Below are 25,200 nucleotides of genomic sequence, written 5' to 3' on the forward strand. Positions count from 1 at the left end.
CATTGTAAAACTCCGCCCGACCAAGGAAACCAGTCTGCCTCTGGTCTGCATGTGCCCATGTCTGCCAATAAATATAAGCAACCAATATAAACTAGAACAGATCCAAACTTCTGTTACGAAAAGATAATGAGAAAGTGCATTCGTATAATCAATATTTAACATAATATGCCCCCGGTTATCATTTTATACGGAAATTCCTTCAGCAAAACAAGTATACAACTTCAAGAACCTATATGTCAATATGATCATGACCCAAGAACATTTCTCCTGTACGCGACAATCCTAACTACTCCATAGTCATCTTATGCTGCAGGTTTTCACTGCTACACAATTGTACAGTAAAAAACCATCCTTGGGTCATATAACACATTTCAAACGGATACACCAGGTAAATTAATGACTTGATAACATAACTCTCTCAACCTCACTAATTGTAGTATAAATCCTTCGTCTACTAATTTTCTATCATTTGAACATCAATTCCGCATTTATACTAACACGAAATAAAAATTTCAGCTTAGATAAGAGAATTAAGACATCCCGAGCTCACATTTACCACTTCAACTACAATTAGACTAAAAATTCAAAATCACTCTGATTTGGAACAAATTTCCACCAGCATCAAATCCCAATCAACCACTATTATTACACAAATATAATCATACACACTACAATACACATCCAATTATACATATATACATACATATAGAGAGAGAGAGTACCGCGCAAGGGCCTGTTTGGGGAGACCGGAGCCCTGGAAGAAAGCAACGGCATCATTGCCACTAATCCGGCCATCGCGGCCCAAATCGGCTCTTCGGAAATACGCATCGAAGTGATCCACATTCGCTGATTGGTTCTGTGCTGACGCCATCGCCACCGTCGGATTGCGATTCGGGGAAGATCAGACCATGGAATCAATCGAGAGCGCCGCGCGCCCAGGCTGCCGTATGCTTGAGGAGCGCCAAGAAGAATAAAAAAATTAAAAAAAAAAAACTAATTTGAAAACTAATTTTAATGATAAGAACGAAATAAATGATAAAGTGAATAGTACCGGATTGATTTTTTAGTGTAAAAATATGATTTTTCGTTAAAATAAACAGTACCGTGGACTTTTCGTTAAAACTTCCTAAAAAAAACCACGAATTCGGAGGACCAAGATTTCGATGCCTTTAGAAAACGACGACGTACAGGGTTTTGGTTGCCTTTGTTGTCCGATTCAGAGGAAAATCAGACTCTGAGAGATGCCAATAGTTTAAGGTAGCAAAACGACCGTCGTTAATCGATTTCAAGATTTCGATGTCTTTAGAAAACAACGACGTACAACGGGGATTTGGTTGCCTTTCTTTTCCGATTCGGAGGAACAGAAGACGATGGAGACATTGAGAGATGCCAATAGTTTAACCTCACAATGGATTATCAATAATGTAGTTCAAATTCGTCTTTGGCGAGAATCGAATCTAAAACCTTTCACTTGCAAATGAAAAGGAATACCAATAGGTCATAGTACTAAGTGGCAATATAGAAATCAGAGTTAATTAGCAAGTTTATGTTTTCAATTTGTCAACTTGTACAAAGTGGGGAAACAAAAACGTGCACGTGGAGAAACGTACTAATTAATGCAAGATTGAGAAGGAAGCTACAAATTTGAAATCAGGGTGATTTGTTTGTCGGATATTTGACATGTTATATTGTTAGACTGTAAATTGCAACTGCACATTTAAGCATCATTGGGTAAATCCGTCTAAAGAGGAAACCTAATTCATAATCTAAACATACCCATAGATTATCTATTCTTATCAGGGCCAACAAGCAGCTCATGTCCACAATGGTGTTGTGTTCATGTTTCGTCGGTTTCATGTCGTCTTCTTCTTTAATGAGACCATCAATGATTAGTGTTCTAAAATATGATTTTAAACCTTTTAAATAACTTCATTAGCTGGTACAACCATTTTGATTAATCCCTTTTGTGATCGCCTCATTCTCGCTACTTAATTAGTCCCTGAAACTTGTTGTATTACATGATATGCATGGAAAGCTCTATTAAATAAAACATTAGGGATCTCTAAAGTTGTAGGATCAAAACCTAAGAATGGGACCTAATAATTGATGTAATAAGTAAATATCAACACATAATGTAATGCATTCTTAATTGGAGCTACAACCTTGTCTAGTTTCCATTTTTTTTGTAATTGCATATGTTGGTTTGGTGTATGTCACGGGGCACTCTACATTGGAGTGTGCAACTCCGTTGTGGGAGCTTCTTTCGTTTTCAATTGTAGCAAATCTCTCAATCACCAAGATGAATTTCTCGAATTTTATCAAGTATCAATTTTTTGTGCTCCTAACTATTTTTTTTAGTTTGAATAGTTGCACCTTCTTATTTGCAAATGCTAAGAACAATTACTCACGTGTGCATAAACTGTAAATTATGAATATAGACATAACTTGGATTCTAATTGGAATTTGGTTTTACAACATAGATAATAAAGTTGAGCATTATTCCTGCGGTATGTGTGATGGAAGGGATTTTTTCATGGAACAGAGATTCCAGGGAAGACAAGATAACTTTGGCAATGGTAGGACAGAGCATCTTTACAATGACTAAGGTAAACGTTAATGCTAAAGGTTTCTTGTGTGCTGGCGTGGCTATCTTGTGTACAAATACACCAAATTGTATGCATCACTCAAATTTCACCATCCTTCCAATTGCATTTGGTAACAAAAATTTTCTATGCAAAACCTATGTTCTTCGTTCAAAGAACAAAATCTCCATCAATGTTATAAAATGACATATTGCCACTTAAATCTAAAGTTATGAGAAATTTTTCAATATACCGAAAACACAGTCTGATACATCAAGTGCCGTTTTCCAATCACGAAGGACTATATTTAATATGTTACCATTAAAATAACACTTGATTTGGTTAATACGAAAAGAAAAGGAAATTAGGGTATATTATTTTATATTAATATGAATTAAATACTTTGTCAGACATTTATCAATTAGTTGGTTGGGATTGGACTGAACAGTTGGCTCAACTGGTGTAGCAGCTAAGAGCAACTCCAGCCCATGCCCAATGGACTGGCACCAAGTGAAGAAAATGGACTGGCACCACATTTTTCTGCTCCAGCCCGTGCAATTGACTGGCACCCAGCCCGTGCCAGTCAACAGCCCAGCCCAAAATGGACAGACCCATTCCCCGGTCTGTTTCTGGCGCGTGCAACACACGCGGTGCCCGGGGCGCGTAGCCGACAGGCTGTGCAGGCGCTGGGGCCCGCGTGCAGGCCTACTTGCAGTCGTCCGGGGTGAAGGATACGTAGCCTCCTCAGAGCCGTTGGATTTCCAACGGCTAGTTTTTTAGGCCGTTGGATTTCCAACGGTAAAAAAAATTTAAATTTAAATTTTAAATTGGACCGTCCGATCACAGATCAACGGTCCACGTTTATTTCACCAAAAAATTTTTTTTAAAAAAAAAAGGCCCAACGGTCAGAAATTTGACCGTTGGCCACGTGGCGTAATGAGTGCTGTTGGATTTGATTATTTTTCAAATCCAACGGTCCCGATTAATTACAACATTAAAATTTATTAAAAATTAATTAAAAAATGTCAAAAATTTTAAAAAAATACAAAAAAATTTTAAAAAATTAATTTTTTTTTTCTATAAATACCTAACCCTCATCTTCCATCTTACACCACATTTCAATATTTTCTACACTTTCTACACTTTCTACATTTGAATATTTTGTACACTTTGAGAGAAAAAAAAATGACTTCGTGGAAGCTCAGTGAAGATGTTACGTTGTGTGAATGTTGGGTTCGCACTACTTGAAAAAAATGACTTCTGCTGCTCTTGCAATTGTTTATACGCTCTCCTTGAAGAAGACATTGTAAAAGAACTCAAGATTTGAAAACGATAAAGAAGAATTCTGAGCTAAAAAAAAGGATTGAGTTTAGTGTGAGGATGGATGTAGGGATGTAGGGTTTATATGGACAAAAAAAAAGAAGATGAGGTTCTGGACAATGCCACGTGGCACTACATGATTGGTTGAAAATCTTAGCGGAAATCTATTCAAAAAATAGTACGTTCAGATAATGACACGTGGCGTGACGAGATTGGTTAAAAATCTTATCGACATCTTGCCTAAATTATTGTAAACAGGAAGTGACACGTGGGTTGTCGGGATTGGTTGAAAATCTTAGCGGAAATCTATTAAAAAAATAGTACGTTCGGATAATGACACGTGGTGTGACGAGATTGGTTAAAAATCCTATCCGAAATTAAAACTATTTTTTTTATTTTATAAAAAAATTATTTAATATTTTAAATGGACTGGGTGCCAGCGTATTTTGTAGGGGTGGAGATCGTTTGTGCCAGCGCATTTTTTAGACTGGGTGCCAGCACATTTTTTTTGGGGTGGAAATGCTTTGGCCTATTACTGTTCATTGGGTCTATTACTGTTCAATTAAGTGGATAAATGCGCTGGGTGCTGGCGCAAAGTGGATAGGGGTGGAGTTGCTCTAATGGGAGGCCTGCACTGCATACGGCGCTTCCCCAATGCCCACTTCCACCGCCAATTATGTCCCCTTGCCTCTCCTCCTCCTCCGTCTTCATCACCGCCGGGAAAAACCCTCCTCCTATTATCTCCCACATCAAACACCCAAACCAGAACAATCAACACCAGAAATGCCAGTGCTGGGTACACGTCAAACACTAGAAGAACTATTAAACCCATAAAAAATGGCAGAGCTCTGACTCTCTCAGACCTCATTTCTCCCTCCCTCAAAACCAACAAACCCAGCAACAAAAACAACAAAACGATGACGATGACGATGACAAAGCAGAAGAACTAGAAGAAGGGGAAGATGAAAACAGAGCACAAGGCCGTGGCCGAGGGAACTGGACGATAGTGCTGTCGTCGAGCTTGGTGGGTCTGCTCACCAGAATCGGCGTCGTCCTCTTCAACTACTCTGTATGTTTGATTTTTACCCATTACTCAATTGTCCATTTTTGCTTTTCTTGCTTGCTTGTTTGCAAAGTTTTGAGCTTTTATCCGAAATTTTACGCAAATTGTAAATATTTATGAGATGCATTAGCATTGTAGTCTGCTAGTGATCTTTAAGTGTTTTTGTTATTCGTTGTGAGGATGTTAAAGAATTGGCTCACATAGGAATGTGTGTTGTCCATCTGTTTGGCTTGAGTGCTGCAACATGTGAGGGGCACATGAGGTTATGAAAAACTGTACCACATCAGAAAGTTAAGGAACCTTGCATTAACTTGAAAGGAGTCGGGCTACTCCCCAATTTCCAATTTGGGGCGGAACCTCAGATTCCGTCACTCATTACCCACTTTTTCTCTGCTTTTTTCTTGCTTGCTTATACATAAAAGTTTTGAGCTTTTTCTGAGTTATTGATATGAATGGGAAGGTCCTAGCGTTGAGATTGGAACTTCTGTAGCGAAGGGTAATGGTGCTGTGTTCGATAAAAGTTCACTCTTGTGGCTGCCGGATCATCTGCTGGAATTGCTTCTGGTTGGTATTCAGTTTTGTGTATGTCTGTGCTGCCATTATCAATACATGTTTGCCCTCATTGTAATTGTTGTTGTTCTGTTTTGACAAGGTTTAATGCTGCTGTTTCCGGTTGTTTCTTTGCCGAAGAGTCAGTCCTGTGGCCATCACCACCTGATTCCTCATCCATTTCACTTGTGAATACCACTTCTATGGTCATACTTAGACCTGGTTTGGTACTGAGGTGATTCTGAAAAAAGCTGCTATCAAAAAAAGCTGGGAGCTGTTTTTGTGTTTGGTAAACACTCAGCTTCAGCTTTTTTTCACAGTTTTGGGTGAAAAAAAGCCAAAAACAAGAAGCTGCAAAACCTAGCTTTGAAAAACCGGCTTTTTTCACATCTGTTTTACATAAAAGTTTACCAAACACTCTAATACTGTTTTTTTTTTCAAAAGCACTTTTACAAAAAAGTTTACCAAACACTCTGCTGCTTTATTTCACAGCTGCTTATTCTCACAGCACAGCAGAAGCAGCTTTTTTTCAAAGCACAGCAATACCAAACCAGCCCTTAGTGCAGTGATAGCTTCTGTAGTTTCAGAAGTTGGTCTTGGTTCTGAACCAGCCTTTAAGGTCTCATACTATGACTTCTGCTTACCTACTCGTACACTATCATTTATCTGTCGATTCTTGAAAATGATACGTAAAAAAACCTGGATTAGTTGGAAATGCTAATTAACTATTTTTTTATTAGGGCCAATTTATGTGCTCTTTAACTATTTTTTGGTATGAATAGTTGCAACTTCTTATTTGCAAATGCTAAGAACAGTTGTTCACGTGCACTTAAACTGTAAGTTATTAATAATAGATATTAAAGTTGTGCATGAATCCTGTGGTATGTGTGATGGAATGGATTTTTCATGGAAAAGAGTTTCCAAGGGAAGCCAAGATAACTATGGCAAATGTGGATCTTCACGTGTTTTTTACGCATCTAAGCTATTACTAGCAAAAAGACCCACGTGATGTTGCGGGTGTTTAAAATATTGTGAAAATATACTATAGAAAACAAAGGTTATAGAAGTTAGATTTTATAGCTAAGTTCTTTGTTATCAAAAGATTGGTTGCTCACTGTTCAAAAGATAATTTCAATATGGACAAAGTCTAACGTCTGAAATCAATCAAATGAAAAAGGTTTCCCAAGCGTAGGCGCAGTACTGCTGTGTTTGTCTAGAGCACCATATAAACAAAGTTTATATTCTTATAATCATATTACATCTATAGATATGCATGCATAGTACGTACCAATATATTTAAGCATGCCGAGATTAATAAAGATCCTCAGTTCATTACTCCGAGCATTCGAAATCAGGTCTGTAACAAACCTGAAACGGAAGGAGAACTTGTCATAAATTATTTCGTCGAAACTTGTGACAGCAATGCATAAAGAGTGCTTTAATCAACAAAGTATCTGCAGAAGCTCAACATAAAACACGATGGGGATTGAAGTAGAGCAACTTTTTGTAATATTCAAGGTTTAATCCGATGCCATACGTACCATTCACCCACACTTATACAAAGAGAGTGCTTTATATATATATATCCTCTCAAAATTACCTCAATATGCCACTTAATTTAAAACAGAGTGAATTGCACTATATGCAATTGAAAAATAAAGAAAAAATAGCTAGTCAAACAAAGAAAAGATGGATTCAAGCTGTCCACTACAACACATAATACAAATTACTGATGTATATGAACATATCAGTTTAAGACAGTCACTATCACATACATTTAAATTGATATTTCACGGACATGATCTTTATAAAACGAATATGTGTTCAAGTAGCAAGGGAGCAATCCCTAGTTTATTGTTTTATAAGAAACCCATGAATATGTATGAGCATAGTTGGTTTCGAATGCCATGCAGCAGTCAAGGTGTTTGTTACCAATTTTGCGGTTCCATTGGGAAGTATTTGTATATTGAAATATAAAAAGCTAAGTATACAGACTCTATACCCCTCCCAAAGAAATGCTTGGAATGCAACTGATGGAATGTTATGTTCGGGTGACTGGAAAAGTGCCGCATGTGTACCGAATGATCTTTGTGAGATTTAACATTAGGTTCAAGAATTGAGGTAAGAAATTCACAAAGTTGCCTTTTGGTATCCTCTTTTTGAGTTAGAGGCAACTTTTCAGGCTTATCTTTAAACTCCAATAGAAGGATGTCCACACATGGCCATATGTGTCATTCGAAAGTTCATGGTTATGTAACCAATTTTTATCTCTAGCTTCCAAAATTATTCACGTTTCTTTTTACACGTCCTGACTTTGAATGGACAATTTATGAGCCGAGATCTTGAGTTTCTCTTTCTTTCATCTAGTGAAGTTTTAAAAGCTCAATAATACCCATCTCTATCACAACCAATAACAACATATGTATTTGTCTTAGATCTTTTAATAACGGTCGCAAACCTTTGCATTAATACTATCTTACGAACTTCACCGATGAGGTCTTCTCGACTTCAAAACATTTCGCCAACAAAGATAGCATTTTATCGGGCTCATCAATTGTTGATTGACTTCCTGTTTATCACACACCTACACACACACATATATATATATATAGAATATACATATACTTTTTATCAAAGGGCTATACATATTTTAGTTTGCTTTTATCTTTAATTGAAGAGTCGTGTACATTTTGGTACGTTACTGAGTGCTACGGTGACTCACTAGGTGTAAGTTAGATGTCTTTGTCAAGATTAAATTTCATTGAATGACCTGCTGATCTAAGCTGAATCTAGTAAGATGGAAAAAAAAAAAAAAAAACTTTGTACATAAAGCGCGTAAGGGATGACTAGTAAGTTGTGACTTGTCAGCTGTAATGAAGGTTATGAACTTATGTTGGTGTGCCCTTATTTTGTCTTTCTTCATATGTGTGAATGCCTTGCATTTTTATACGGGGAAAGGAAGGTTCTTGAGTTGGGTAATTTTATTTGTCCGTTTTCTTTATTTGACATCTCCGTCGGATTGTCCGGAGCCTATAAAACTTTTGTAACCTTTGTGTAAGTCAAGTCAACTAGTACAATTGCTGAACTCAACTGATCTAGTCTCGGTGGGCAACTACTCTATCCTCCCTTGCTTGCTTTTCATTCCCAATTTCTACCTCTGTTTGTCTTTTACTTAGTTTAGTGCCTAGATAAATAGAGAGAGATGGTGGATCATGACTCGCTTACTTGGGACAAGTCACATAATTTTAGGCGGAGTGATGGACTCTCTCTTATGACCTCTCGATAACTTCAGAAATAAAAGTGACAAACTAGCCCATTGATTATTAATAAATAACTATTAAGATCCGTTTAGTTTGATTCTTATCATAACATGGTGGTGAGATTGATAGTTATAATGATTGTGTAGTACATTATGCTGATATCAAACAAAATAACTTTGAGACTTAATGGTTTTTCATTAATAGTCCAATAACTTAATTTGTCACGTGTGCTTGGAAAGTCAGATACTAAATCTTATTCAATCTCTATTGATGAACAACTATATACTTTTTTTTTTTTTAAATGAGAATAAATAGTAGCAAATCACGACTATTTATGCGCTTTTTTGTGTGAAAATTATTAAAAAGTCTTCAACCGAATGTATTTGGAAATTTCTTAAAAGGAATTGGTGACTAATTAATTGGGAAAATCCAAAATCGTGGACACAAAACGCGTGAAGGGAGGGCCCCATCCCATGTGCCCCCTTTTTATACTTTTGTAACCGGTCATCCCTTGCTCATTGCTTTTCCCAAAGAGCCTTTGGAACTTTGTGCATGTAGTCGAGAGGAGACTTTTTTAGTGTGATTGTCACACGAAATGGTACATCACGTGTTTCTATATAAATGATTGGTTATATGAATTAAAAGGTTAATAACTTAAAAATTAAAAATTTTCATTACTACATAAAAATACGTAATATACCATCTGTATTTTCGTCATAATTAAAAAAATTTTGCGCTCAAAAGCCAATTTCTCAGTAAATTCTGAAGCCAATTCTTTGTAAATTCTGAACTAGTTTCCCTCTCTCTCTCTAGTTTCATGAGATCCGCCTTAATTATGAACCACTCTCTCTCTCTCTCCCTCTCTCTCTCACTTTACTGGATCCTCCTTAATTCTGAGCCAGTCTCTCTCTCTCTTTCTCTCTATTCACAATTAACCTCTCTGCAACTGCTACTTCCTGGATCTGAAAACTAAAGGTTATGGATATGGCCTTTTCTTCTTATTCTTCTTCATCCGCGATGCTGATGATGCAAAAAAAAAAAAATTGTTTTGGATATTATTTTGAAGCTGGAGAAAGCAAATAAGCCCTCGTCAAATTGGTAACTTGTCAGAGGTTAGTCAGCGTTTATTGATACTGTTTAAGGCTCTTTCTGTATTTTTTGTCATTTCTTTTTAATTAATAAGTTTAGGTGTTATGTTAATTTCTTCGCTGGTGACCTGTCACCGGATTTCCCTTTGTTTTGTTTGCGTCTTTATCAATTGTCTTCCTTTTGACGTTTGGATTAAACGGTTCTCTTAACAGTTAACACAGGTTCTGAAAAAGCTTCAGTACAAAAGATTGAAAGAGAGAGCAAATGGAAAAAGAAAACAAGGAAGAGAACAGGAGAAAGAGGTCTCAAGTTGATTTTGCATCCTTTTTCACATCTGATTTTTGTTTTTTGACGGTATGAAACATAACCAAAACTTGATTTGCAGGAATCGATCAGGTGACGATGATGATACTGATTGTGAGGCGAGCAAAGCAAGGAGAAAAGGTTTACACTTGTTCATATTAAGATTGCAAATATATGAGTATCTTTCTTTAAATTATAGTCTTTTTAAAGATAATAGGTCCTCTCATGTGCCCCATTTTCCACTTTCGTATTTCTCACTCGTTGATTTCGAGCCTTTGAAATTTTGTGCATGTAGTCAAAAGCCAATTCAAGTAAATTCTGAACTAGTCTCTCTCCCCCCTCTTGCATCCTCTTAATTCGGTGCAACGTCCTAGTATTATTTCTCTCTAATTAACAATTAATCTCTTTGCAACTACATCTTTTTGCTGTTTCTGAAAACTAGAGGTTATGGACATTGCTTCTTCTTCATCATCCGCTGCTGATAACCCCCCACGTCGAGAAAAGTATGATGTGTTTATCAGTTTCAGAGGCGAGGACACCCGCCTTGGTATTACCAGCCATCTACATGCTGCCTTACTTCAGAAGAAAATTGAAACCTACATCGATTACAAACTTCAGAGTGGAGAAGAAATCGGACCTGCCCTTCGACAGGCAATCGAGAAATCCACGATTTCGGTGATCATTTTCTCTCAAAACTATGCTTCTTCCACATGGTGTTTAGATGAACTCGTGCATATACTCGAGTGCAAGGAAAGATATGGCCAGATGGTTATACCCGTATTCTACCACATCAATCCATCTGATGTACGAAAACAGCACGGGAGTTATGCGGCTGCATTTGCTCAACTTGAAAAACGTTTCGACAACAGTATCGACAAGGTGCACAAGTGGAGGGATGCTTTGACGACTGCAGCCAATTTATCTGGGTTTGATTATTCAAACAAATCCGGGTAACTAACTCATTCTTTAACTTGAAGTTATAAATTTTCTTTAAACTTGTGACAGTTTGATTTGTGCTAAGATTTGGTAAAGCGTATTTGAGACTAACTATTGCTTTGCTACCTAATCATATACGTCTATACTCCAGGACGGAGACGGAGGCAAATCTAATTCAGAAAGTTGTCAATCATATTTTGGCCAAAATGTGTCGCGAATCATCCTGCGATTTAAAGGGTTTTGTTGGAATTGAAAGCCGCATCAAGCAGATTGAATCGCTGTTAGGCATTTGTTTACCGGATCCTTGCATCACTGTAGGTATTTGGGGCATGGGTGGTATTGGCAAGACCACCCTTGCCGAGGCTGTATTTCTCAGACACTCTTTTAAATTCGAAGCTTCTTGTTTTCTTAAGAATGTAAGGGAGAACTCAGAACAAGCAGGTGGACTAGATCACTTGGAAAAAACACTTTTTAAGGAGATATTAAAGGAAGAAGTTTCTTTGCCCGTAAAATCAACTTTTCAAGAAAGGCTCAGTCGTACAAAGGTCCTCATTGTTCTAGATGACATGAGTGATTCATTGCAAATGGATCGTTTAGCTGGCGATCATCTCCGGTATGGCAGTGGAAGTAGAATCATTATCACAAGTAGAGATAGGGGCAAACTTGGGCTAACTGGTGAAGAGGCTAAGATCTACAAGGTTGAGGGATTAAAATCGGATGACGCTCTTCAGCTCTTCTGTTTGCGTGCTTTCAAGAATAACGGTGCTTGTGCTTTCAAGAATAATGGTGCTTGTAGAACAGATTTTAAGGAGTTGGCAAAAAAGGTGGTTGCTTATGCTGGACGCGTTCCTTTAGCTCTTACAGTTTTGGGGTCCTTGTTCTTCAATTGTAAGAGCAAAGAAGAATGGGAAGATGAATTCAACAAATTGAAACGATTTCCCATTGAAGATATCCAGAAAGTGTTGAGAATAAGTTATGATAAATTGGGAGACAATGAGAAGGATATATTTCTGGATATAGCATGTTTTCATAAAGGGAAGTCTGTGGTTGAGGTAAAACGAATGTTAGATGTTCGTGGATTCTTTGCGACATCTGGAATTAGAATTCTCATTGAGATGTCTCTCGTATCAATTGATTCAAAAGGGAGAATGGAAACCATAGAGATGCACGATTTGCTACAAGAAATGGGAAGGAAAATTGTTCAAGAACAAGATATTAAAGATCCCGGTAAACGGAGTAGGTTGTTCAATGATGAGGATGTCCATCGTGTATTGAGAAGTAACGCGGTAAGAGCCAAATGCATTCAATTTTTTAGAAAATAAAAATTACAAACTTGAGATGATAACAGAAGAAAGTAAAACTAATTTATAATAAAGTAGTGAGATTGTTAAAAGATGAATTTGATCGAATAATTATTGTGTTAGGAAGTTTTTGGAATATGAACAAATGTTTGTTTATTTAGACAAGTAGAGGAGGATACAATTATGTTGGATATTTAAACTTTCTTCTTATTCTCAGGAAACTCCAAATGTTGAAGCCATACAGGTTAATTGGTATAATCTTCAAAAGCGACCATTAAATCGTGCAGACTTCAAAAAGATGTCTGACCTAAGATTGCTAATTGTTGGCTCGGGGTTTTCTCTAGTGCGTACCGATGTCAAATTCAACACTTCTCTGGAGCTTCCCAATTCTCTTCGTTATCTTGAGTGGTGGAGATATCCATTGGAATCTTTGCCGTCAACTTTTTCTGCGGAAAATCTAGTTGAGCTTCATATGCCAAAAGGCAAAGTTAAGAAGCTTTGGAAAGAAGAGCAGGTATATTATATTATATGCCTATTTTAATTCTTGTATAAAATCAAGTGTAGAAATTATATTAATTCTTTATATTTCTATTTCATTTGTTGCAGATACTTGTCAAGGAGTAGTACAGATCTAACTGAAGTCCCAAATCTCTCTGGGAGTCTAAAAATTGTGAAGATAAATCTCAGGGGCTGTCAAAGTTTGGTTGAAATTCCTTCGTGTTTTCAACATTTGGACAAGCTTACTCATCTTGATCTTGGATTCTGCAGCCGTCTCAAGTATCTTCCAGAGATGCCTGGAAATATTCAATACTTAGATTTACAATGCTCTGGTATAAAGGAGTTGCCTGAATCAGTTTGGTCTAACGAAAATATTTCTTACTTGAATATAACTGATTGCAGAGACCTCGAGAAACTTCCAAGCAGCAGGTGTAAGTTGAAAAATCTCAATCTCCATTGGTGCTCTAAATTTGAAAACTTTCCAGAGATTTTGGAGCCAGTGGAACATTTGAAGTCCTTAAGTTTAATTCAAACAGCAGTTACAGAGCTACCCTCATCGATCTGTAACTTGAAATATCTTGAGAGTCTTGATCTCACCAAGTGCTCTAGATTTTCCAAATTCCCTGAAATCTTGAAGCCAATGGAACAATTGGTGTCTCTTTGTTTGGAAGACACAGCTGTCGAAATGCTTCCTTCGTCAATTGGAAATCTAAATAGGCTTCAAGATTTAAACCTTGCTGGCTGCTGTCAACTTAAGGATGTCCCAACAAGTATCTCCAGTATAACCAATCTTAAACGTCTCAACTTTAATGGCTGTTGGAGACTTGAAAAATTGCCTTCCAGCTCTGTCAGTTTTCGCTCTTTAGAAAAACTAGAACTCAGCTGCAGCGGTATATTGGAAATACCAGCAAGCATCAAACAAGCTTCTCGGTTGTCTATACTCGACATACGCTGGTGCCATCAGCTTCAATCTATACCAGAGCTCCCAGTGCTATGTAATGTTAAAGCTCAAGGCTGCACGTCGCTGAAGATAGTGTCAAGTTCAAGGACAGCACTCACACAAGGTTGGGATAAACCTAATTATTGTTGCAGAATCTTTACTAATTGCCCAAAATTGGATAATAATTCAAGGAGCAACATAATGGATGAAGCACAGATTGCAATTATGCGAATGGCAACTGTTGCGCCTTTTGAGTACCATCGCCGGCATCATAATCCCTGGCCTCAGATTAAGATTGCATATTCAGGAAAAGAAATTCCAAATTGGTTCAGCTATCAAAATGAGGGATCTTCAGTAGACATCGAGCTTTGTCCAGATTGGTTTCGAACAGGTTTATTTGGTTTCGCTCTCTCTGTTGTTGTTTCTCGGGTTTTCGATAGGCCGTGTGACGTCTGGAGCTTAAGAGCTAATTTCATTGTCAAATTTATGGGTGAAAACCATGAACTGTTCAGTTCTAAGTACATTATCCCAGGCGAAGACTACCGTAACGGCCAACATCACGTGCATGTGTGGAATGAGGCCTTTAGAAGTGAAGAGGTAGGAAAAAACTGCTCCCCTGATGTTTACAAACTTGCCAAAGAGGCCTCTGTTGTCTTCTACCCGGAACTTGGAAATTCTGCATTTCATAATTCTGCTTCCAAAATGAAGGTGGAAAGCTGTGGTATATGCCCATTGTATGCGGAAGATGCTGAGAAATTCAAATTTGGTCATGCGTTCATGTCGAGCGGATCAAAAGTAGAAGAAGAAACAAGACAAGATGATGATTCCAAGGGTGGTGGATCAGGAGATGAGCCTCAAGTTAGTGGATCAAGTGATGAGTCTTAAGCAAATGAAAGTCATTAGGAAGAACTTTTTAAGGCAAATTTGTACTTTGACAGCATACTTGTCTGACCAAGAAATAAGACAAAAAAAAAGGCAGGGCTTTTATTATTTTGGTATTGTTTATGCTTTATACATTATAAAGCGCTAGTTATGGGCAAGTGTGTGATAGCCTATTTGTTATCTTCAAAACTTGATTTACCTTTATATCATAAACATAGACATTAATTAACACACCACGCCAGGGCAAAGTAAAAAACTCACGACCAAGCGCGATAGTTTGAACATTTAACACGACAAAAATATGCGATTGCTCGATGGCTGAACTGCAATGAGCAAAAAATATGAATGGCCCGATTGGACTAACACTGGCAAAACTCAGTGTTCTTGTTTGCACCAAACAATGATCAGCTAAACAAATTTTATTAGAGAGGGTAAAATATTACAGCAAATTAAGGCTGAAAAAAGAAAGGCACAGCCCCAGTTTAATAATACAATCATCGAATTTGTAACAACGATAAAACTATAGGGCTCTTTGCTTCAACGACCAGGAACATTCCAAAATTGAGAAATATTAAACGTCGCGCTACAAGCTTAAGAAAGAAAAGAATGAAGAAAAAGCGAGATGCATACACAAAGAAATGAAATACAAAAGATACATTACAAGTTTGATGGCTGAACTGCATTTTGACCCGGAACTATTCAATTTTCTCTCTAGCATCCAAGATTTCTTTCCCTAAATCTCTGGGATATTTGTTATGATTTGATACTTAACAGGAAGTAACATGCACACATAACTTTGCTGCTCAAGATGAGAAAATTGGGGAAACATTAAAGTTCTAAGTACCTTTTTATCAGCTTCAGTTGCTTCTTTGAACTTTGAGTTCAGTGAGTTAACCTCCTCTGTACTCAGTTGATCTACAAGATGTTTCTCCAATTCTGTTACTCTGGGTTAACCTCCTCTGCTTTTCCTCAGCATGAGAAGGAGCAACTGTCTTCGGTGACCTTCCTCCAGCTGGGGGTGCCATGTGCCGAGCACCAGGACCAGGCATCAGTTGCTGTTGTTGAAAGCCTTTTAAAGTGAAAAATAAGAAACTATTCTACATCAAAGGAAGACATGTTTCAAAATATAAAAGTGATTTGTTCATGGATGAACACCGGACGCAGGTCTCCAGGCTACATTGCCAGCATTGGAGTAATTATTTGCAGGATGAAAAATATTGGATAAATCAAACATAACATTGCTTGGTAGCACTGCTGGAAGAGGGCGTCCCTCCCTAAATCGCTCGATCAAAGATAATGTGGCATGATGGGTAGTCATTCTATCAATCTAGACTGCACATTTAGACATGACTTAATTTAATAGTATATATTTATGGATGTTTGTATGTCAATTGGCCAGTAAAAGACTACTCCCAATGACAAATAAAATTTTATATCTACAAAGTATCTATGGCATGTGTAAGTTTTTACATCAAAATACGAACACATCATGCAAAGTATGAACATCCAGTAGCAAAGCATCTCGCAGAAAAATATGCTTGATTAAGCCTGTTATGTTCAGCAATTCAAGCTAATGAGAAAGTGCATTCATATAATCAATATTTAACATAATATGCCCCTGGTTATCATTTTATATGGAAATTCCTTCAGCAAAACAAGTATACAGCTTCAAGAACCTATTTGTCGATATGGTCGTAACCCAAGAACATTTCCCCTGTATGCGCCAATCCTAACTACTCCATGGTCATCTAATGCTGCAGGTTTTCACGACTGCACAATTCTAATGTAATAAACAATCCTCGATCAATCCTTGGGTCATATAACACATTTCTAAAGTCTGCTTACCACCTCAGGTCGAACGGATACACCAGAAGGTATAAAAACCTCAGCTTAGATAAGAGAATTAAGACATCCTGAACTCACATTTATCACTTCAACTACAATTAGACTACAAATTCAAAATCAATCTGATTCGGAACCACCATCAAATCCCAATCAACCACTAAAATTACAAAAAATATAATCATACACACACATCCAATTATACATATATACACAAGCATATACATATATATATATATATATAGAGAGAGAGAGAGAGAGAGAGAGAGAGAACCTGCGCAAGGACCTGTTTGGGTGACCAGAGCCCTAGAAGAAAGCGACGGCTTCATTGCCACTAATCCGGCCATCGCAGTCCAAATCGGCCCGTCGCAAATATGCATGGAAGAGATCCACATTCGCCAATTGGTTCTGCGGCGATGCCATCGCCATCGTCGGATTGCGATTCGCGAAAGATCAGACCACGGAATCAATTGAGAGCACCGCGCGCTCAGGCTGCAGTACGCGTAAGCAGTGCCGGGAAGAATCAGAAAACCACGAATTCGGAGGACCAGGATTTGGTTGCCTTTCTTCTCCAATTCGGAGGAAAATCAGAAGACGACGGAGACATTGAGCGACACCAATAGTTTGGGGTAGAAAAACGATGATTTTTCGTTTTTATTTTTTGTGACAAAAATGGTGTTGTATTTGTGTTATATTTCAAAATTGCCACTGGTCCCAATGAGCCCGGCCCATTAGGTACTGCCACAACAAATACAATTTAGAAATCAGAGTTGGTTTGCAAGTTTATATTTTCGGTTTGTCAACTTAATGCGAGATTGAGAAGGAAGCTACAATTTAGAAATCAGAGTCATTTATTTGTCAGATATTTGACATGTTATATTGTAAGACTGTAAATCATAGATATACATTTAGACATCGTTCGGTAAATCTGTTTAAAGAATAAATCTAATTGATAATTTGTACACACCCATGTAGATTAACTACTTTTATCATGGCCAACAAGTAGCTTATGTCCATGACGGTGTTGTGTTCACATTTCATCAGTTTCACGTCCTCTTTTTATTTAAGGAGACGATCAATGATTAGCATTCTAAATATGGTTATAAACCCTTCAAATAACTTCATTAGTTGGTACAATTAAGGCATTTTGATCGATCCCATTTGTGATCACCTCATTTTCGCTATTTAATTAGTCCCTGAAACTTCTTGCATTACATGATGTGCATGGAAAGGTCTATTAAATAAAACATTGGGGATCTTTGAAGTAGTACTATGTTTCAGGTCAAAATCAAAGAACCCGCCTAATAATTGATGTAATTAGTAAACATTGACACATAATGTAATGCATTCTTTATTGGAGCTACAACCTTATCTAGTTTCCATTTTTTGTAAGTGCATATGTTAGTTTGGCGTATGTCGTCGGCCACTCTAGATTGAAGTGGGCAACTCCCTTGTGGGAGCTTCTTTTGTTCTCAGTTGTAGCAAAAATGTCTCAATCACTGAGACGAATTTCTCAAATTTTATCAAGTACATGTCAATTTATGTCCTGTAGGTTATGAATACAGACATAACTTGGATTCTAATTGGATATTTGGTGTTACAACATAAACAATAAAGTTGAGCATTTTTCAGTATAGTGAAAACACAATCTGATATACCAAATGCCATTTTCCAATCATGGACTATATTTAATAAGTTACTATTAAAAGAGAACTCTTGATTTGGTTTATATGAAAAGAAAAGGAAATTAGGGTATATTATTTTATATTAATATGAATATTACTTAATTATTTTGTCAGGCATTTATCCATTAGCTGGTCGTGATCGGACTGAATGGTTGGCTCAACCGGTGTAGCAGGTAATGGTAGGCCTGGACTGCATAAGGCGCTTCCCGAACGCCCACTTCCACCGCCATTTATGTCTCCTGGCCTCTCCACCTCCTCCGTCTTCATCACCGCCGGGAAAAACCCTCCTCCTATTCTCTCGCACATCAAGCACCCAAACCAGAACAATCAACACCAAAAATGCCAGTGCTGGGTACAAGAAGAAGGGGAAGATGAAGATGGCAGAGACAATCAACCCTCCGTCTTCATACCTTCTTTTTAGAAGTAGAATGTGTTTCCTGCAATTGTATTGGTTCTAAAGTGTCGAATGGTCTTTTGACAATTGACAATGAGGGTACATAATATCATTCTCCATGGTAAACTTGAAAAGTCCGAACTTTTCTCGGTGAATATATTATTTCTCTTTCTGGTATTTGTCTGCTAAATTCTGAAGGTATCCCAAAATCTGGATGGAGTTGACAATCGGAGAGATTCCATTTTCAGGTTGGAATGGGTGATAGTCTTGCAGGAGTCTGTTGCTTTTTGAATTGACACAAGATTATCGTATTGTGCTGCCGCCACTTGGAGCTGTGGGGTTATCTTCGTGGATTACATCTGGACAGACGAGGACAAAAGTTATCGGGAAGACTAAGAAACTCAAACAGGGAAACATTAGTAGCATTCAACAACCTGAAGTGCTTTCCCCTACTGCAAATGGGATATCTTCAAGTGGTGCTTCAGCTGAAAGGACATCTAATGCAAGTGACCTGTGTGAAATTGAAAGTTCACTCTGTATAGATGGGTCTGATACTGATACTGAACACTCAGCAAGTCTTCCAGTCGATGCTCGATAGCTGAAAAGGGCTGAGAGTTGGTTCTGCCTGAATAACTACAAATCTAAATACAACTGATGGACACAGGAACATAAACAAAGTTATTGGAAGAGAAACCGTCAAATTGGGGTTTTCCTTTTACCATTTTGCCTTGTAAATTGTAATATAGTTACTGGTTTTACTGCAATACCGTATAGGTTATCGTTTGTTAATGAAAAATGAAAATTCTTTTGAGTAAAGAAATGAGTTAAGCAGATTATAATCCTAATTTCTGACATCCAAACTTTTCAAAAACATCGGTCACCTACGCCCAATCATTCATGATAGCGCGGGTTTGAGTCTAGTAATAAATGCTTCCTCTATGAACATCATACAACATCCTAAATTTCTAATCCCATCTTCTTCCCAAATGAAAGAGGAAAATCGGATTTTGGAGCACCAAAATCAGGGGCAGTGGACTACTGATTGAACTTACGATTCCTGAAATAAGCACGGTTTTAGGGTTCCGACCAAAGAATTCGGTTTTGGGATACAACAGTATAATGACAGTTCCATGCCTTCCTATTTAACTTTTAATAGTTCAAAACAGTGAAAAAAAAACATGTACAAGATGCCAAATTTGGGTACTTATCCATGATAGTTTAAACAAGCGTTGAATTCTTACAAAGCATCAAATAAATTACCAACTTCACAAATCGAATGACAGTTAAGTTTGAATGACTTTGCTTGTGGTAATGTTTATATCTGGTCCGCAGGCTTATTCATAGTTTCTTTCACAGTTAGTTCATCCACTGATCCAAAGTCTATATCCAAAAGACTGCAAATATCAATGTCGACAGAGAAAAACAATTAGTCGGAGGGCGTTTTCTTACGAAAGCAGATACTGATTTTAATGATGGGCTTATGTGTTAATTTCACCCTTGCGCCTGTTGTAATCTCATCTACTGCTGGATCATAGCCTAAGCTTCTAGCATTCTCCGAGGTCCCTTTCTGGATCTCCAGTGTGCAAATAAACATAACAAATAGGTTATCATCCATGTTTATGTAAGTTTTAAAATGCGGCACAGCAAAGGAAATGAGCACATCGTAAGAAAGTAATGCTACGTGCAGGATATAAACATATAATCATAAACAGCAGTAGATACCATAGCTGGAAACATTATATTCTCATAAGATAGAAAGGGAACATTACTAATCACCAATGTAGGCTTCACGTAACAATAAACAAGAGACAGGATAACAGAGGGGAGCAACGGAACACTATGAAGAGACAAGCTTCCTCTTTATATATGATTTGGATGGTTTGAATAGATTCTAGTCAAATCCATGTTTTAGTAAGTTTACGGTTGGAGCCGTCAAGAATGGTGCATATTGAGTTGGTTCATTGCATCATCTAAACGAATGAAACAGTATACTCCATGGGAGATTTTGTTTGCCCTGTAACTTTCATGTTTTAGCCTTTCGTCAATATATTTCTGTTTCTTTGCCATGAACAAACAATATAACCACTTGTCCATTGTCAAAGATAATGAGCACAATTTTACTACACATGAACTTCAATGTAGTAGCATTTAAGAATAGACAAATGAATTTGTGAAATCCCGTCCCCAGAATTTCATTATTTAATTTACGTATTTCGTATATATTCGATTTTATTTAACTATATTTTTGTTAATTTTAGAATTTTAATTATTTAGTTACAAAGTTTGGTTTTTCAAAAAAAAAAAAAAATCTGCCAGATGGCAGTGGGAGAGAGAGGAACCAATTAGAAAAGAGAGAAAGAAGGGAAATGAGGGGAGTTAGCCAATCAAGAAAAAAGGAAAGGAGGGGAAAAAAGGGAAAAGAGGAGGAGGGGAACCCGGACCCCTCCCTTCGACCTGCCAACCTAACCCGGCCACATCTCCTTATTTCGGCCACCGTTGATGACGAGGCAGGTGTCAAATTGTTCCTCTCTTCGAACCCAGTTGAACCCTTGTCTCAATTGTACTTATGGGTCCCTATATTTGACAAACAGAGCACGAGAAACCCTCGGTATGCCAGAAACCCTAGAGTAATTAATTTTCTTTTCGGCATCGGTCATGGTGGTGCACCACCTGGTATTGGTAGCCCTTCCTTGCAGGAGTAAAACCCAACAACAGTCACTATCATCAGACCTTCGACAGAGTAGCGGCGAGGCTCGATAGTTTCTAGCCACCGGACTCTTTCGAGGGCTTTTTCAAGTATTTTCTGACTGAATTGGACTTCAGCCCAGGTATGAAAATTTCTCACCTCATTGAGATCTACATGCCTGTGAAATTTGGTAATTTTTGGAGTTAGGAGAATTTTTTCGGTGAGACGAGGCGGCCAGCCGCCCGCGTGTGGCGACGCATGGCCCGAGGAACCGCTTGACCTTCTAGACTAAATTCGATACCCTAATTCCATATGTGACGTCTGATTGAAGAAATCTCGTTGTTTGAACATAGTTTTGATAGAGGCTGCCTTTTGATCATTATATGAATCGACGATCCGACCATTGGATCGACACTAAACTTTAATATGTTATAGTACGTAATATTTGAGGACATTAAGAACCAACGGATCAGGAATCCAATGTGCGGATCTTGATGATTTGAATTTCTAAGTTTGTAAAGCCGAACGTTGACCGCCACTTAATTTAGCAATTGGCCAAGATCCGACCATTGGATCGTTCCGAAATTTTAAGATATTATTCTAGAAGATTAATGAGACTCTTGGGAAGTTACTGATCGAAAATCTAATAGACGGATCTTCTAGATTGGATTACTAAGTTTGATTTTGGTCAAGATGTTCTTAAGCGTTCTTCAGTTCTAAAAGTAGCATTACTAGAGACCTAGTGGAGCCTATCGGGCCTATATGAGTTAGTGAGTTATTCCAAGTGATGTGCACTTCAATTTACATGCAAGTGGCACCTTATTGTGTTATACTTGTTTATTGAACTTCTAGATAATATGAATGAGATATACGATTGCTAGTATAGAGATGCGAGCCTGAAATCTTTTTAGAAGTATTATGTAGAACTTATGTGCTTGTATGACAAGATTGTTAGTGGTCATGAGAAGTTGATAGTGCAGGTGCCTACGTTGTAAATCATAGGGGTTGAGGATGGGTAGGTTGTGTGTTGAACTGACTACATCACGTAGCAGTGGTATATGGATGGTCTTGCTTGGTATATCCGCGATAGGGGACCATACGTATTACATGGGTGATCATGCTTGGTATATGTTAGATGGGTGATCACCGTCTGCACGATTAGGCTATGCTTATGGTTCTACTTGGTATATTCGTAATGGGGGACCATATGCATTCTATGAATGATCATGCTTGGTATATCCGTGATAGGTGATCACTACCTAGAGCTATAGGATATAGTCCTGCTTGATATATCTGCGATGGGGGACTGTTAGGAGTGTTCATGCTTGATATATCCGCGATGGGTGATCACTGCTTACATTATTAGACTATGCTTATGATTCTGCTTGGTTTATCTGCAATGGGGGACCATATGCATTCTAGGAGTGATCATGCTTGGTATATCCGTGATAGGTGATCACTACCTAGAGTTAGGATGTGGTCTTGCTTGGTATATCCGCGATAGGGGACCATACGTATTTCAAGGGTGATCATGCTTGGTATATCTATGATGGGTGATCACTGCCTGCACGTTAGATTATTCTTATGGTTTTGCTTGGTATATCCGCAATGGGGGACCATATGCATTCTACGGGTGATGAGGATTAGTTGTATTTGGTACATTTCAATAGGCGACTATATTTTAGTTAGATTTCATTGAGTGGTCTGGAATCCTTACTCTTGCTCATTTCCATAAAGTTAGTCTGGAAACCTAGATTTGAATGAATGGATGTTACCCACAGTAGACCTTGGGAGTAGGGTTGGGCCGAGCCCAATTTTGAAGGGACCAGACTGGACCCGGGTTTAAAAGAAACAGGTCGGGTCGGGCCGGGGTAGGGATAACATATGTTAATATAGGAACCAGAACTAACTCGGCTCGGTTGAAATGGGTAGGGTCCATGGGTCTTTTTTTTTTTTTTTTTTTTTTTTTGGGATCCTTCGTATTCTTCTGCAACTCAATAGCACTACTCGAACTACCGCCACTTAAGGCCGTCTCCGCCCATGCCCACCTCACCATTAGATCCAAACCCACCAAACCAGTTCCAAATTGCCACCCATAATAAGATTCAACCCTGCCCAACTCAGATCTGCCTTGTCCCCAAATCTGACGAGAAAGCTCACCAATTGCACGACAACCTTCCTTTCTCTGATCAAACTTGAATTGTACAAAACCAAAAGAAGAAAATGCCCAAAATTAGAGCAGAGCAACAGAGAGAAAAGGGCAGAGCAGGCAGCTCAGCTCATGGCTCTGCATAAAGCAAGCATATTTTTGAATGTTATCAGAAAGGAGGAAATGGGTGCAAAGCCAATTTTAGAGAGAGAAGGACATCAAGACGACTTCTATGGGCGTAGAGCTCCATCTTGGTCAATCTGAAGCCCACCGTCATCGATGAGGTTCGCTATCGTCATAGTGCCATCATTGTCCATCTTTGATCTTTGTTATCCCTTAGGTGCCTTAGAGCATCCTCGATTTGCAGCCTCGTGTCATCATCGACTCCATCTTCGACAGCCGGAGTTAAGAGATAGAGACATCGAGTTGGTATTAGGAGAGATGAGCGAGAGAGATGTCACACCCCAATCCCGACATACGTCCAGAATTGACACGTGACGTCACCAAAAATCCGTATCTATCATACCCCACCTCCGGGATACGGGCAAGCACAACTCAATAATCGAATTACATAGTTATTTTTCGTATGCATTATGGCTGCATCTAACCTCCCTGTTAAACTGCCTACGTACCCTAGACAAGGATCAAGCCATTCGTAGTTTGTCATGCACAATAATTGACATATAACACAGTCCGATTAAGTCGAAAGGCATAACATTTCTCAATCAATCAATAGAACTTGACAAGCATGAAATTACTCGACTCGGGGTTACATAACAAACCCACCTGAAAATCATGATTTCCCCTCCATCTATATATAAATCATTATGTCGCAACATGATACCGCAATTCACCACATATATCATTTCAAAGAACCAACGAAGCACAATACCATTCTCTAGCCACATTTATCAACAAGTCTAATCATAAAAATAACCATGATATCTAACATAACAATCCCACATGACGATTAACATTTCCACTTCATCCATCACATAATTCATCACTTTTCCCACATAAAATCGCATTTCATAGTGTGTAACATAGTTAAGAATTAACAAAGTACACATTATTCTCTAGAAATATTAATCAACTAAAATACTCATGATAACCACACTCATATCCAACGTCATTCCATAATCACATCAATCAATAATGCCAACCATCACATCATCAATAACACATACAACATGTCGAAATGCAAGGCTAAAGCAACACAATTCGGTTGAAGACTAGATCTTTGGAAAAGGGTATTTTGGACCACCCAACGGACCAAGGCACCAAAAGGGATTCAGGACCATCACTCAACGGAATCCAAACATAACTTAGTTCCAGACCACCCAACCGAATTGAACAGACATGATTCACGTAATTAAATTCACGTAATTTCAAAGCATAACAACGGCTCGAAGGAACAAGACATGATTCAAGTTACCCAATTCACGAAAACTCAACGAAGCGAAGCAATATCAAGCACAAATCCACATCACAATGGGTTATCGTTCAATTACTAGACCTCACATCTCCCAAGCAATTCAATATGCATTTCAATCACATGTCACAACCATTTCCAATACACAAGTCAAATCACATTTCACTTCATCATACCAATCACTATACTTCCAACATTATATCTCAATACATAGCTTGTAACATATCAAGGAATCACGAAGCACAATATTAATATTTAATTACGTTAATCAATCAGTGAGATAACATAT

At 38.0% G+C, this 25,200-nt stretch overlaps 1 pseudogene; it reads left to right on the top strand.

Moving 5' to 3' along the window:
• LOC137724833 (disease resistance protein RUN1-like) overlaps nucleotides 1–14,744 on the top strand; it is a 46,578-nt pseudogene extending 31,834 nt beyond the window's left edge.
• The last annotated feature ends 10,456 nt before the right edge of the window (nucleotides 14,745–25,200 follow it).

This window comes from Pyrus communis, chromosome 2 (assembly GCF_963583255.1).
Source record: "Pyrus communis chromosome 2, drPyrComm1.1, whole genome shotgun sequence".
NCBI lineage: Eukaryota > Viridiplantae > Streptophyta > Magnoliopsida > Rosales > Rosaceae > Pyrus > Pyrus communis.